A 15,978-nucleotide genomic window follows, 5' to 3' on the forward strand; every position below is an offset into this window, starting at 1 on the left:
AGAGATAGGGCGAACAAATAATTGCTATAAATAATATTTTTGTATGAATAAATGTATAACTATATGCTCATATAAATATACGTGCTTACAAATATTTATTTAATTATAAGCGCATCTTATTTATATAAATTTAAGCATAAACAACTATTTATTTAAAATTTTAACATGCACTAAATGACGTCTAATTTGAACGCGAATAGACCCACTTGGACGATCTTGACGATATGAATGTGATCATATAGTCCATTTTGTAAGACGATTTCATCGAACAAAAAATTTTACATAAAAGACGATTTCATGCATGATGAGCTCGCACACATAAATTTCTCATAATTTTTTTTTGTGATTTCAACCTTCAATCATTGTATGCACAACGATTTATGATGAAGAGCATACTATTCAAGTCGCAAAACTCAAATTCTAGAAAGTGAGACAACAAGAAGCATCATGGAGTAATGCATGACAATGTGTAACCAACGGCTTGAACTAACAATTGACTATAGAGTAAGGTTTTATTTGGGACGACTTTCTTCCTACTTTTTAAAGCAGTTTTTTAGTATAATTATTTTAATTTTGTACTAAAAATTGTTTTAAGAAGCAATAAGAAAGCCGCCCCAAACGAAGCCTTCGTTTGTGACGACTTTTTTACTGCTTTTTAAAGCAGCTTTTAGCATAATTTTTTTTTTATTTTTAAGTTATTTATTTGGGACGACTTTCTTATTATTTCTTAAAGCAACTTTTTAGTTAAAAAATTTTATTGTAATAAAAAACTGATTCACGAAGTAATAAAAAAGTCGTCCCAAATGAAGCCTAAATTTTTTAGCACGATAGCATAACTAATTAAGATTTCAAATTGATATTTCCACTTTATTGATTTGATGATAAATGAATTGATTTGATACATATATATAATTTCTAATGGGACAGTTGCCCCTTAGAGCTCAACAAGGGGAAGTTATATTCAAAGTGTATGATATATGCTATTGAAATTTGTATTTGAAGGAGAGTTGCTTTTTTATTGATACATGCCATTCTGAACACCTAGCTAGCCATCAAACACATTTAATGGGTTATGCATTATCCATCCTAAAAGTAAATATTATGTGGTTGAAGAAGTTTCTGAAGCATCAAATGAATAAGATTTTACTAAGGGATTGTTTGATTTGCTAAAAAATAATTAAGGACAAAATGAATTCATTCTAAAATAGTGTTTTGTTATTTGGTTTGATGATAAATGAATGAAGTGTAAAATTTTAGTAATTTTTTTGACGTCCTAGCTAGTTCATTTTTTATTCATTCTAAATTCGCCTAATTTTGGTTGAATATCTTTTTCACCACAAGCCAAATCCCTTGTCATCACTTACAGCCGCCACCCACCTGCTTGCCGCTGCCAACAACCACCACCATTATTTTACTTTATAACATTCATTTTACATTAAGCGCAAAAAAAAAAAAAAAAAGAAATCTCATGCATTCATTTTACATACATCCAAACGACTTCAAATTATTCAAAGTCAATTGGGGAACATTGAGGATGAAACTGGTGGTTGGGGGAAAGAGAATGGTAATTCAAGATGATGTAGGGTTGTCTAAGATTAGGGTGTCTCTTAAGTCATTGATTAGGATCATAGAGGAGGTGGGAAGAGGATATTTGGTGGAGTTGCATCGCTTAGAGGGGGTAGACTAGAAGAGGAGGGAGACATTCCCTCTTAAGTGTAACCACTCATACAACATTACAAAGGGGTTTTTCAACCTCCCCAGGGCCTACCACCAATGAGAAGAGGCATTTCACTTGATGTTCTGCATGGATGTTGAACGTTTTCCACACATGAGCCTATAGTAGACATTGGACTTGTTGATAAAGATCCCGCCAACCTTTAAAAATATGTTACAATCATTAGAACAAGTTAGTGAGACTCGCAGGTGCTGGCTAGTTTAATTGATAGATATTTTAAACATCTTCATTTACATTTCTTAATCTTATATCTTTCTTCTTAAACCATTTCTCTCACTACATGGCTCTGATAACAGTTACTGGGGAAGTACACCATGCAATAAACACAAAACAAGAAAGTGAAAAATTCAGCGAAAAGAAAGAACACTATAATTTAATATGTAAAAAAATCTAAAACTAGAAAAAAATCACAAAGCCACATTACATCAAGAAATTCACTATAAAAAATGGGAGAAATTTGTACATATCTCTCTTCTCACTCGTTATTTCCCTGCCAATCTTCACTCTTTCACTGGTCTCACACTATAATATTTAAAGAGAAACTCTAATTAACCACCAAGGGATGTAACCTTTAATGAAAAATAAGAAAGAAAACTTCCATCCCTTCTCGCAGCTTTGTAGAATCAAGTTGGAGTGCCTCGGTGCTCCACTCTTTATCACAAGTCTACATGACAATTCTTCAACATTGGGGTCTAGAGCGCCGTATAACTCCGTTCTACGTTTGTCTTCAAGAAAACTATACATCACCACAGTGCTTGGGTATATAATGCCACAACCATGTATGATTGTATGGGAAAAAATCAAGTACAATACACCCAAACCTAAGCAAGTGATTGAGGACCCCTATAACCCACCGATGAGCTCGATCAATATAATACGACTGATTGACATAATCAGATTCCACACCAAACTAATAGAAAAATAATTGAGAATTTTATGACATTAATTAGAGAACCAAATGATCTTCAAATCTCACATGCTTATAAGTACAACAAAATTGAGGTACTGATGAGAGAAATTCCAAAACAAAAAATTATGTAATTTTTACATCATAAATGCACTTAAATGCTAAAATAATAATATATTATATAAGTAATTAACACAAGCCTTTTCAATGGAGTGTTTTAGGAGGGGGGTGCGCACTTATCCAACCACTATTGCTCGACCACGATTCTTTACTCACCACCACTTGATAACGATACTCTGAACATCATCAGGACTAGTTCTCTAACCATTATCACTCGATTATAAGCCTTCAATAGGCTACAATTCTTTATTCACTGTCACTGAACTGTTGTCGGTTTACTATAATCCTTTGATCATTGTCGCACGATTATAATACCCTGACGACTATTGGCCTAGTACGATCCTTTGCCCTTGAACCACTGGCCACGATCCTATAGCCATTATCACCCAAATACAGTCTTCATATCATGATTGCCCAACTATAATTCTTTAACTACTCTCCCCCAACATTGCATTGATAAAGCTTTCATCGTGTAACTTTCTGTATATTTTAAAGACACTTGTCAAGAACATTTAGAGATTTTCTAAAAAAATTTGCACTCGGTATTTTGAAATGTGCCTCTTTTTATTTGTCTAAAAATGATATTGGAATATGAAAAATAAGGATGTAGTATAATTCAAGTCTTAAAATATTATTTTACACTACCTCTAGTAAATTGGTTGTTTTGAAATAGAAAATTTTGGTTGAGTAGTATATTCTTTTATCTATCATTATAGTACTTTGTAAAATTTTGAAATGAGTTCATTTGTATTTTATTTACTACGTTGAAATGAATTATATGCTTATTTAATTGAATAATGTGATTTTGAGGAGCTTTGAAATGAATGGAGTAAGTTCTGTTCTAGTGCTAAATATAAATTTTGATACCTAACGGTATATTATGTGTCGAGGGTACATTCTCATGTTATATGCTTATATATGTGTGCTAGATCTTCAAATAATGTTAAGATGTTAAACACTTTTTCTACAATTGTGACTATGCTAGCATGCCATTATAGTTTTAAATTTTTATTTTGATTTGCATGTCAATTATCCTGCCCATCCTAAAATAAAAATTGTGAGGAGGTACTAAAATATTTTTTCCCATTTAATTGCATTCAAAGAATGGGCAGATTAATGTGTCTTTTTTTAAATTTGAGGTATTTTTTAATCTTATATCTAATATGAAAAAATTTCATTTTTAAGCTATAGTTTAAATGACAAGCCTTGATTATTTTTTACGGTTTAAAAAGGGCATTTTATACATGATATCTAAACGTTATATATTTGTATTTATATAAAGAATGGCTTATATAACTTTAGAAAAATCATATGATTTGCACGAATATCAAGATAATATTTGAATTGGACATTTTTAAAATAAAAATCATGATCATTTAAACTCCAAATTTAACATGTTAATAGTAGAATCGAGCGTCTAGACGGGATTAATCCAACGAGCCCAAGATCATTCAATTCCAACATCACTAAGGCACTTAGTTTAATTTAGCAAAGCACCCATCCCAAAAAACACTTATAAATAGAACCTCATTCTCCACATGAGAGGTTGAAAAAAAAAGGAAAGAACTAGAGAGTTCTATTGTATTTTCAAACTAATGCAGCCGACGACTATCACTAGCTATTGCCACTGGCAACCTCCATCATCTTTGACAATCACCGTCAGTAATCATCACCATCTTTAAAATTTTGACAACATTTAACCATACTATTGGGTATAATTGTCTGCCTATAAACACCTACTTTCTATAATCCCTATTAGGGAAATCAAACTATGTAGTTGGGTGTTAATTCGTCAATCAATGGAAATTTAATTTCTATTAATCCCATAAGAAAAATCAAACATCTTATTCTCAAGTAATTATCTTCTTCTTCCACTTTGAGGAAAGAAAAATTCTTGTATTTCCAAATATATAATGAAGTTTACATATGGGCCAAACACACTGATTTTTTCCCTTTTAGAACTTTTCATGTAAAAACTTTATCTTTGCACTACTTTTATCTATGAGTGCTAAATTTTTATATTACACTGAAACATAAAACACTGTGACTCAAATTTTCTATCAAATTACAATAGCAAAATATTCTAATTTAAAATAATACACATAAAAAAATTTAATCTTTTACAAAATTGTCAATTTGAATTCTCAATTATTTATTAAACTAGCTAATATATTGTTAAAAATAATTAAGATAATTAATTGTTAATTGAATTATAAAGGTCTAATTTGACTTAAAAAATCTTAAACAACAAACAAAGAAAACAAAATTAAAAATTAAAGGTAATATAATATGCCATGTATGCTTAATTAGCCAATAAATAAAATAATTGACATAAATGATAATCGAAATAAAATAGTTGACATAAATGATAATCGAAATAAATTAGTTATAATTTTTTATTCGAATTGAATTTAAAAATAAAAAAATTTATATATAATAATTAAATATTAACTAAAGTAACTATTTTAGAATTTTAACTGCATCATGTATCATTTGAAAAAAAAATATTATTCTCAAATAAGCAAAACAGTCTAATTAAAAAACTATTTGATTAGATAATTATTAAATCTCTATTGAAGATTTTAAAAACCTGTAAATAATAATTAAAAATAAAATCATCTTTTTTTTAATGACTACATATACAAATAAGCAAAAATTAGGTCTAATTAAAACAGTTTAGATATATTTCATGAAGTGTTGTGCACAAGCAAAAAAAAAAAAAAAATTGCACTTTTTTGGTAGAGCAATAGTAAATAATCAATTATTTCATAGATATTAAAGCAATTTTTTGGTAGAACAATAGTTAATAACCCAATAATCAAATGCATCATTAACATAATAAACAGACAAAAAACACTATCAACTACACTACTACAGGCTTCATTTGGAATAGTTTTTTTACTATATTTTAATGCAATTTTTTTTGTAAAAAATTTTTAGTTCAAAAAAATTATATACTAAGAAATAGTTTTAGAAAATAGTATTAAAGCTATCCTGAACGAAATCTAAGGCTTCATTTGGGACAGCTTTTTTACTGATTCATGAAACAGCTTTTTAATATAAAATTTTTTTGAGTATATAAAATCTGCTTCATAAAGCAGTAAGAAAATTGTCTCAAATGAAATCTAAGAATTAATAATGAAGAACCAAACATACATAAGAATAAAAAAGAGACAATGCTAGCTTCAAATCTACTTTCTACTCTCGGCAACATTTCTTCAGAATAAGAATCTAAATGATCAAGTTTGCCACTCGTTGCATGTCAGTTTTTGGCTTCAATCCTGCAAATAAGGGTTAAAAGTTAACACAATAATTTAGCTATTAGAATCTAGGAACTATTTAAGTACTTGAATTAACACAAATGAAAGATAATTTTCTGCTATAATAAATCAAGGCAAAATTCTGTTCATCTTCCCACTTTGCAATCGCGAGAGTGGATTAAGAATGAAGCATTCTCCTTCAGTAAAATTTGAAATTTTTTACAATTTCAGTCTAGCAGCTATGTATGGAAATCGACTTCAATTTATTGTGAACAAAAAGAAATTACACCTGGAGCTTGCTACAGGCAGTTGGAATCTAGTTCAAAGGAGAAAAAACTATATGCAAAAGTGTATAACATTAGGCTTGATATATCATCAAAAAATTATCTTGATCGGGTATGAATCTCGAGGCAAAATCAAGTTGGAAATTTGAAAAATTAAATTGGAGATCATATGAACTCCGATTTCAGCAATATTATAGTTGAACTGAGCGTCTCGAAAATACGAACCCAATGACACCAAATTCGACTCAATTCGAGCCCAAATAAGTCCGAATCAAAGACCCAAAGCGCATTTGGAAGGCTCAATCCATAATTTGGATTACCAAACAGTTTCCAAACATGACATGCTTATAATTGAATTGAGAGGCTCGACGAGACGAATCCAACGAGCACAAGATTGTCAAATTCTTGTATCATTAAGACATTTAAAAGCCCAGTAAATGGTCCACAATCACGGGATTCAATATCAGTCGTGCATTCAAACCACTCCCAATTTACCCTTGATCTTCCTTCTATTTACTGACCATGCCACTCTCAGAAAATTACAAATAGACCTCTCATTTCTCATGAGGGGGGATCCAAGCAAGTAGAGAAGGAAGATAAGGAAGAGAGCTCTCTTGCCACCAGACTCCTCCTCAACCACCGCCGGACTTCAGCCCGGCCAACAACTGTCGCCGGACTTTCTCCCGGCTATCAACGGACGCCGAACTTCTACCCGATCGCCAACTAATGCCAGAATTCTGCCCGACTGTCAATTGAAGCCGGATTTCCGCCCGACCACTAAACGTCGCTGGATTTTCGATCTCCACTTGTAACTAGATTTCAACCCGACGGTTGATTATTGTAATATGATCTTCCTCAATTTCAGGGACGACTCAGTCACTTGTAATTTAATCAAATACTAGTGGAATCATTTTAGCTGGATGTGACCCCATGAATTTTCCCTTTTATAGAGTTTTCCACGTAAAAATTCTGATATTTTCATTTTTTTTTTTCTGTTTGTGTGCTGGATATCCGTTTAACACTAAGACTAAAATTTCTAAGTCTATCGCCATGTATATTCTAGCCCGCAACAAGGCTATACTGTTTAATTGCTAAAAACAGTTACTTTTGAAGAGTAATTTGAAGGTTTCTTGTAACCAGGAATTAATGAAATTTGCTCAAGTTCAGAAAAAGAGGAATGTAATGGTTGAAGCTTCTTACCACAAGAACTTTGCTACAAATGTTGAGCTCCAATCATCGACCGACAACAACTTTCAATGTCAACAGCTTTACAGGCTGCGTTCCGGTAATTAAAATAGATAAACTGAATAAGAATCTAGATAGGTAGTCAAGTGTCTAACATCCATACAAGTCCAAGAGAGCAGAAAAAGGTAGCATGCATGCTGGTCTACAATGGAGTATGCATGTCTGCAATTATGTGCAGAGGAGGGTGCATATATGTCATCATCATTAATGTTGTCATCATCATCATCTTTTGCTTAATTACGAATATTTTGGGGTCCTGTCACTAATCGGCTATCTGGTTTAGTTATTTGAAATGCACTGTGAAGTAATCGTAAGCAAAGTAAATGGATCAATTTGGCTACATTTACGTTACTTTCTGTGAATGAAATGAACTATATTGAATGATAATTTCAGCAATTTTACCCACTACTAAATTGTTAGACCGGACCAATAGACCAGTCCAGCCGGTCCACATGGGACCGGCCCAGGTGGAACAGTGGTCGAAGTTTCACTTCTACTGTACGTGCCGAACGAGCTGCCGATTCCAGAAAAGCTGTTTAGGAAAGATTTTTGAGGGAGTTTGGAGGGAAATTTGAATGATGGGACTGTTTAGAGATTTCCTTTTGGATTATATTCATTAAATAGTTTATTTTCCTAGGGTTAGGGCGTCTTTAATTTGGCTGAAATTTGAGATCTCTTATATTTCTTTTGGTCTCTAGTGACGTCTAGAGATTTGGGAGAGAGATCCCCCTCTTGAATAGAGGATCAATTGCATCTTGTTATTTTCTTCCGTTAGATTGTGTTCTTGTAATAAAATTTCTGTTTTCTCTAATTTTTTGTTGGATTTGTGAAGATTTCTCGTTGCTTTTTCAAAATTGATAGGATTTACTTGAAATCTTCAAATGTTTCCTATCATAAACATAAGAAAAATTTAAGTTTACCAACAAGTGCTTTACAACAAAAATCCGCTCACAACTAAACAGTCACCATGGTATCTACATATGCACCAATATATACTATGAGTGCAGGTGAATGAATAACAAGCTCATTCTGTATTTCTCATATCATGTTTAAGCATCACTAGCTGTTAATAGGAAGAACGAAAAAGGATACAAAAGCATCAAGGAGCACGCATCCGCCAGCATCAACTAGCCACGGAAGGTTGGGTTTGACTTTGGACCATTCTAAGCTGTTTAAAAGTATGCTGAATAGACAAAATTTGAGAAAATTAGTTTGAATGCAAGAACTCCAAAAAAGAAAGAAATCATACAATATCCGATACCTTCCAACATATGCTGGATTTCCCACAAGAGCGAATATAAACATAAAGAGACTTAACCCTTGAAAACAAAAGAATTGATCAAAACAACCTACAGAATAAACAAGTCATATTTATTAAAAAAAAAAATCACTTAGGCTTCGTTTCAGACTGCTTTCTTATTGCGTCTTAAAACAACTTCTTAGTACAAAAATTAAAATTTTTGTTCTTGGAAGCTACTTTAAAAAGCAGAAAGAAAGCCATCCCAAACGAAGCCTTAATCTTGTTGTCATACTGCAGTAACGATAAGATATTTTAATAAACAATAAATCCAAATTAGCCTGTGCAACACAAGACCAAGAAATCTGGAATTATGCAAGAACTCAAACGAGTTACTCGTCGCAACTGAGGCTTTGTTTGGGACAGCTTTTTCCTGCTTCTTAAACCAGCTTTCTAGTAAAAAAAGAAATTTTTTGTATTAAAAAATTGATTTGTGAAGCAATAAGAAAGCCATCCCAAATAAAACCTGAATGTATCTTCTGATCTCAAATTTACAAAGAGCGTAATCAGTTGCTGCTATATGGTCACTGAGAAAAAGATGAGGTAGGAAGAAAAACTTGCCTCAACCTTTCCTCGTTTAATCTGCAGAACATTAGAAGTCAAGAATTCGTGAGTCATACAATCCCACAATTTTTAGTTTAGAGATATAAATTAGAAAGGATTCTGACAACAAACTTGATGGCTTCACAAAATCCTTAAATAACCAGATTCCCCATATAAATTTATCTTTAATATGTTTCACTTAACTGATTCTACAACCCAAAAGGATAAAAGAAAACTACGAGACAAAAAACAATTTATCAGGTGTCAACATCTCACATTCAACCAGATTTTGAGGAAGTCTGCCACCCATATAAATGCTTGCCATTGCCCAGCCTAAAAAACTTCCTATTCCACTGCTTCCAACATGTTCGCCATGAAATGTTTCCAATGCCTTGTGCTGTGGGAGAAAACATAACAATCAAATATCCATCTCTACTATAATGTCTGAAGAACACGAGATAAAAGAAATAAAAATGGGTACAATATTTCGATCAATTAATTCCAGAGGAAAAAATTTATTACATAGGCTTTATTTGGGACGACTTTCTTCCTGCTTCTTAAAGCAACTTTTTAATACAAAAATTAAATTTTTATACTTAAAAATTGTTTTAAGAAGCAGCAAAAAAGCCGTCCCAAACGAAGCCATAATCTCAATTTATGCTCCTGCAAAAGCTTTCTAACAATTGGAATCACCAAACCCTGAGGGTTTGTATCAAATACACCATTCACGGGAAGTTGTAGAATATATAATCCAACAAAAAAAACAGCTGAAGAGACCTGAGAAATATAAAAGTAAACAAAAGAAGCAAAAAACTTCCAATACCTAACTACTAAATAAATGACCAGCAAGAGCGCACCACAACGCGTGTTTTTAATGCCCAAAGGTCTTGCAGCATGTGAAGAAGACAGACTGCCAAGCAAGGTTACTAATGATGAGTCGCCGTCTTCAGTGAGAAGAGGCATTTCACTTGATGTTCTGCATGGATGTTGAACGTTTGTCGCACATGAGCCTATAGTAGACATTGGACTTGTTGATAAAGATCTCGCCGACCTTAAACTTTTTTTGCAATCATTAGAAAAAATTAGTGAGACTCGCTGGTGCTAGCTAGTTTAATTGATAGATATTTTAGAAGTTATTGTCGAGATTCAACTACAACAAATTTAAATGAATCCAAAGAAAATGCTACAAATGGAACCCTCAAATGGATGGAACAGCAAGATAACCATACCACGTCTACAGATGGAAATAATCAGCATGCTAAAGTTAAGCTAGAAAATATATTAATTGGAACTTCTGCATTTGGAAAATTTACGTCATATTCAAACGATTTAAAAGAAATTTGTAGTACAATACTTATGAGACAATCTCCAAATTTTCATTCATGTACGGTTTGAGCAATTGAAAGACATCTTTAATTGAACAAATTCACCAATAATATTGTGAGCTCCGAAAATTCACGCCCAAACCTTTCTGCGGACCACTTTTTTTTTTTTGGGGTCATCGAGGAGAGTTTTAACTCGTAGGTTCAAGGATAAATTTTCAGAAGGCACATTGGATTGTGAATAAGCCACTACCTAGAGATTTCGCCCTCATTTTGTGAGGACTTTAGATCTGAGTTCAGGTTTCCTATAGACGCAAGCCACTATAGTTAATTCATCCTCCCGATAGCGAGAGAGAACTTTTGATTAAGACAAGTCGTGGCAAAATGAAATGTCATCTAGCTTGTTTTAGCAATGAGGCATTGCATTCAAACGAGTTAACCTATGATAGCGATGACTGATTTATGCGAGGAGACTTCAGAAGCTGGGATTTATCGGATTTAGACAATATTCAGAGTAGAATATTCGAGGTAAGACTTAAATTTGAGTTGATCTTGATTTAAAATTTCATTAATTGATTGGTTTAATAATAATAATAATAATAATAATGTTTATCTTCATTATTATTAAATCCTGAAAAATGAAAAAAGGGTGAAATACTCAAAATTGCCTTGAGTTGCGTGCAATTTCCCCAATTTGCTCGCAATCTCCTTAGAACTTGCGTCGATTTGGGCGCGCGACTTTTGTTGGGCAAGATTATAGCCGATTTTGGGTATTACCAACATTCCGATCGCTACTGCGAATTCTGTCTTACGATCGGAGGTCGTTTAGGCTACGCCGCTCATTGATTTCCTTGATTTGTGCGTTGTTGTCTCGGGATCCACATCGATTTCCTCATGCGACTTCAATTGAACAAATTGTCAGTGATTTTTGTGTATTGACGACGCTCCGATCAACGGAGAACGATGCTCCGATCGCAACGGAGAACGATGCTCCGATCACAACGGCGAAGTCCTTTTTACGATCGGACGTCATTCAGGCAACGTCATGCATCAATTTTGGGTGTTGGTTGTGTTGTTTGACCGATATTGTCCCATTTGACTGCGAGGAGTTCCCTCTTAGGCGAATTCAATGCTTCAATCGCAACGCCGCAATCCGCTTGGTGATCTTCAAGTGACATGTCGCGCGTCAATTTCGCCTTCTTTTGAATGTTTTTGCATATAGGGGTCAACAAATATGCATATACATAACCAATAAAATCAAATAAAATGCATATACATAACCAAGGCACTTACATTTACACCCATAGCTACTCATTTTCCAGTTTTTCTAATTAGAAACAGCATAGATTTAATAACATTAAGATTTCGTAATAGCACCTGCTGTTTTAAATATGTACACAAATTGTATTAAATACGTCAAATATGTCTAAATTTTCCATTATGTTTGACGTTCATGTAAAAAATTGTTTAAGAATGAACTAATACAGTTCAATAAATACATTGCTAATTTGTAAAGCAGTGAGAAAAAACTGAAGTGTTAGAGATAAAGAGAAAAAGTGGTAAAACACAATGAGTAGCTTCCAGGTTGGTTGACAGTTTCTTGCCATAGTTCTTGTCAACAGAGGAACTGTCGTCTAAAGAATTAATTAGACTATGTTTATCAGAAAAATAGTTGACAACAAAGATGACTACTGGGTACAGTTAAGTGCAAACCTACGCGCATTAGGTTTAGTCCATGCATTAAGAAGCCTATTAAACAGGGGCAAATTAAGCGAGGATGGAAGAACGGAAAGAACCATTCAGCATACAAAACCACCATTATTATAGATTACATGGTCTCCCGTAAAAATACAGGAGGTTAGTTAATCATGACCGGATAATTACCTGTAATATAAGTCTCTCCCAAACGAACCGTAGCTTCCTAATGAACTAGCTACAGAAATTGGTGAACTTCGCATATTACATCCTGCCAGTAAAGAGTTGGAACCTTTATATTCATACATTTTAGGTCCCCTCTCAATGCTGTTCTTCCCTACCAAACTCTCTTTTGCTTTGTACTCAAGCTTGTCAATCTGCAATCAGATGATCACGTGAAAATTGAAAAAAACACTGTAAAAATGTTAAATAAGTCCTCATAAAAAGCACATTGGCATGAGATAGCTGCAATATTCTAAGAATTTTTTAAGATTAAAATCCCAAAATTTATCTAAAATATTATGCCTTAGTTTTACCCCTCTTAAAATTTCTAATTAATATTTTTACAAAATCCTACAAATGGTTTATATATATAATTTTGATTCTATAAGCATATATAAATTAAAAATGCATTTCAATTACGGATTTTAATGTAATTGTTCACAGAATTAAAACACTGTAGCAAAATCTTAAATTTGAGATATTCACTGACCTATGATACAACAGTGCTAGACACTTAATACTTTTCAAATTATTAGCTTTAATTAAAAGTACTCTCCTGTCATCGGGACGGGTAATTAATTGTAGGGGCTTGTGTCTATGGGAAGCATGAACTCAAATCTTAGAGTTCTCTCAAAATAAGGTCGAAATCTCTAGATAGTGTCTTGTCTTCCAAACTGATTTGCCTTTCAAAAATTTAACCCATAACATATCTGTTTAAAATCTCCCGAAATGCGAAGAGATCGGGCCTTAAATTTTTGGAGCCCACATTAACTACTTCAGAAACTCTTTAAGCCTCTCACTTCATGAAAGTGAATCCCCAAAGTAGGAATAGTACATAAGACTAATCATTTTATTCAAGTACCAATTGTTAAGTTTTGTGTATACCTCATACCCTTTATTTATAGCCACAAAACCCTTTGGAATTTGTATTTCAACAAATTACTTGAGGGGGAAAAAATTGTATGCGATTTTTCATAGAAGCAAAGGAATCACACACTCAAGGATGTAGGGAATAGAAAATCAATGAATAATCAGTTGTCAATGTTTTTAGAGCCAAATAGTAGTGGAAGAAAGCTGAAAGAGAAGATAGCAGCGGGAAAATAACGGTCAAAACCCAATAACAAAGGAAAGAAGCCTCAAATATTGGCAACAAAAAAATTTTCAAGGGACAGTAGAGGTGGATACAAAAATATTATTGGAGAAAAATATCTCCAGGGAACCGCAAAAATGGAGAGTAAAACCAGAAGTCCATCAATGGGAAATGCATGAAAGATGCAAATAAGAACAAAGATAGTCTCATGGAATTCCACAAAGTCGTAGAGAATAAGAATCCAAGCTGGGATCAAACATTCTTGATACGATAACATCATAAACATGCACACATAGACTTAAACTCACATTAAAAACTTCTACTAAAATGAAATAAACAAACACAAGTAAACACATGCATTTAGTGTTTTCAATGATGGCAGTCTTTGTGATTTTGATCATCTAATTAATACGTTTTCACCGGGCCATATACTTAGAATAGTCAACAGGCTTAGGAAGTTACAAAGGATCACAACTTTTTATGGGTGATACAAAAATTTTAACACATTTTTCAAGTTTGATTGAGAAATGAGAAACTACATAAAGTAACGTTGGTCATGTAATATCCAAAGACCCAACTTTGTTATGTGCTTATATTTTGTGAAGAGTTCTGTGAAGCAACTATTTATTTAAAATAAAAGGATTCATTAGATAGTAGAATTAAAATAATTAACTGAGTTTTAATTAACACTCGAATAGATGCCTTGGGGAGGAGACTTTCGGAAGTTGGTTGAAGAGTGGGACCCACTCTTTTATCCTTATCCTGTAATAGTTTCATGGGAATGCTGCTGTTTTTGTTAAAGCAATGCAGAGAAATTATGTAGAAAGAGGCGGAGAAGTCCTATAGCAGAAGCGGAGAAGTTCTGTAGCAAGAGGCGGAGAAAGACTACACCATATTGCGGACTAAGTGCTGGGTTTAACAGTGAATTCCTGTAGAAAATTCATTGGAGTAACTAAGAAGATCTCAGCCTGATGCAGGAATTGCTATTCCTTGGTTCGACACAGTGAATTTCTTCAGAAATTGGGGTGGCTGGAGACTGCGGTAGAAGAACAATTTAGTGAAACACTCTAGCAATTAACAATGAAGAAAATTCAGAGATTTCAGTAAAGGTGTTTGAAGTGTTTTGATAAATTCAATTTAGAAATTTTATCAAAGATTGAGAATGATGAATTAATGGAACTATAATTATAGTTTATTGTGAGCATAAGATCTGGAGAATATATGTGAAGTAAGAATCGAAGGAAGAAATCAAGATATGTAAATTAGTTTCTTTAAATTATTTTTAAAAGAAAGTTTTCAAGAAGTGTATATCACTCGTAATTGTAGGATTAATCAGATTTATGCAGAAAGAAAGTTTTGAGATAGTTTATCCAAGGAGAAGATTATGTGGTAAAGAATTGGGAGAACATCAAGGAGGTAAGTAATGCAATTTAAAGTTTAAAGAAAGCTTTTGTAAATTTGATATTGCATCAATCTAAGGAAAATAGGCACTACAAGTTAGTTTTCTTTTTCTAAAGGATATTCATAGTCAAGTTTCCATGTAAGAATACCCACTCCCATAAATTCATTATATGAGTTAAATAAAGATTTATTATGTTCATTTAAATATTTTTCTTGTTGATAATGTTTTGGAAAGAGATCCTTTTCTTTACTTATAATGTGCATATTCATGTTATACAATGAATGAATAAGAAAACATGCAGCAAGTCTAGTATGGATAATGAAAATGGAAGTGTACTGAATATCAATTTCTGAATGAGTAGCCAATGGCGATAATGTAAGGTTAACCTGGGCTCTATTGAATATGTTTATGAATGAGTAGCCAAATCTTTTAATGAGTAAAATTGATATTCAGTATGAATGAAGAAGAATTTCTGGGTAATGTCAAATGAGAATGTGGGCTCCGAAAATTCGGCCCCGGCCTCCGCATCGCTCTTTCTTTTATTTCGGCGAGGGAGTTTTAACGGACTAAGTTCCGGGGTAAATTTTGGAAGGCAGATGGGTTTGTAGATAAGACGCTACCCAGAGATTTCGCCCTCATTTTGCGAGGACTTTATGATCTGAGTTCTGGTTTCCTATAGGCGCAAGCCCCTATAGTTAATTACCCCTCCCGATCATGAGAGAGAACTTTCGATTAAGGCTAGTCATCAATCAGATACGTAGAGATACGTGTTATCTGGCATATAGTAGCAACAATTGATTGGATACTGATAGAAATTGGATTTGGAAATTGGGTTTTGAATTTGGGAATTCGGAAA

The 15,978-nt window shown here is 33.1% G+C and overlaps 1 pseudogene; it reads right to left on the reverse strand.

Moving 5' to 3' along the window:
* Positions 1 to 15,978, reverse strand: part of LOC110115870 — a 120,332-nt pseudogene that overhangs the window by 12,224 nt on the left and 92,130 nt on the right.

This window comes from Dendrobium catenatum, unplaced genomic scaffold (genome assembly GCF_001605985.2).
Source record: "Dendrobium catenatum unplaced genomic scaffold, ASM160598v2 fragScaff_scaffold_716, whole genome shotgun sequence".
Lineage (NCBI taxonomy): Eukaryota > Viridiplantae > Streptophyta > Magnoliopsida > Asparagales > Orchidaceae > Dendrobium > Dendrobium catenatum.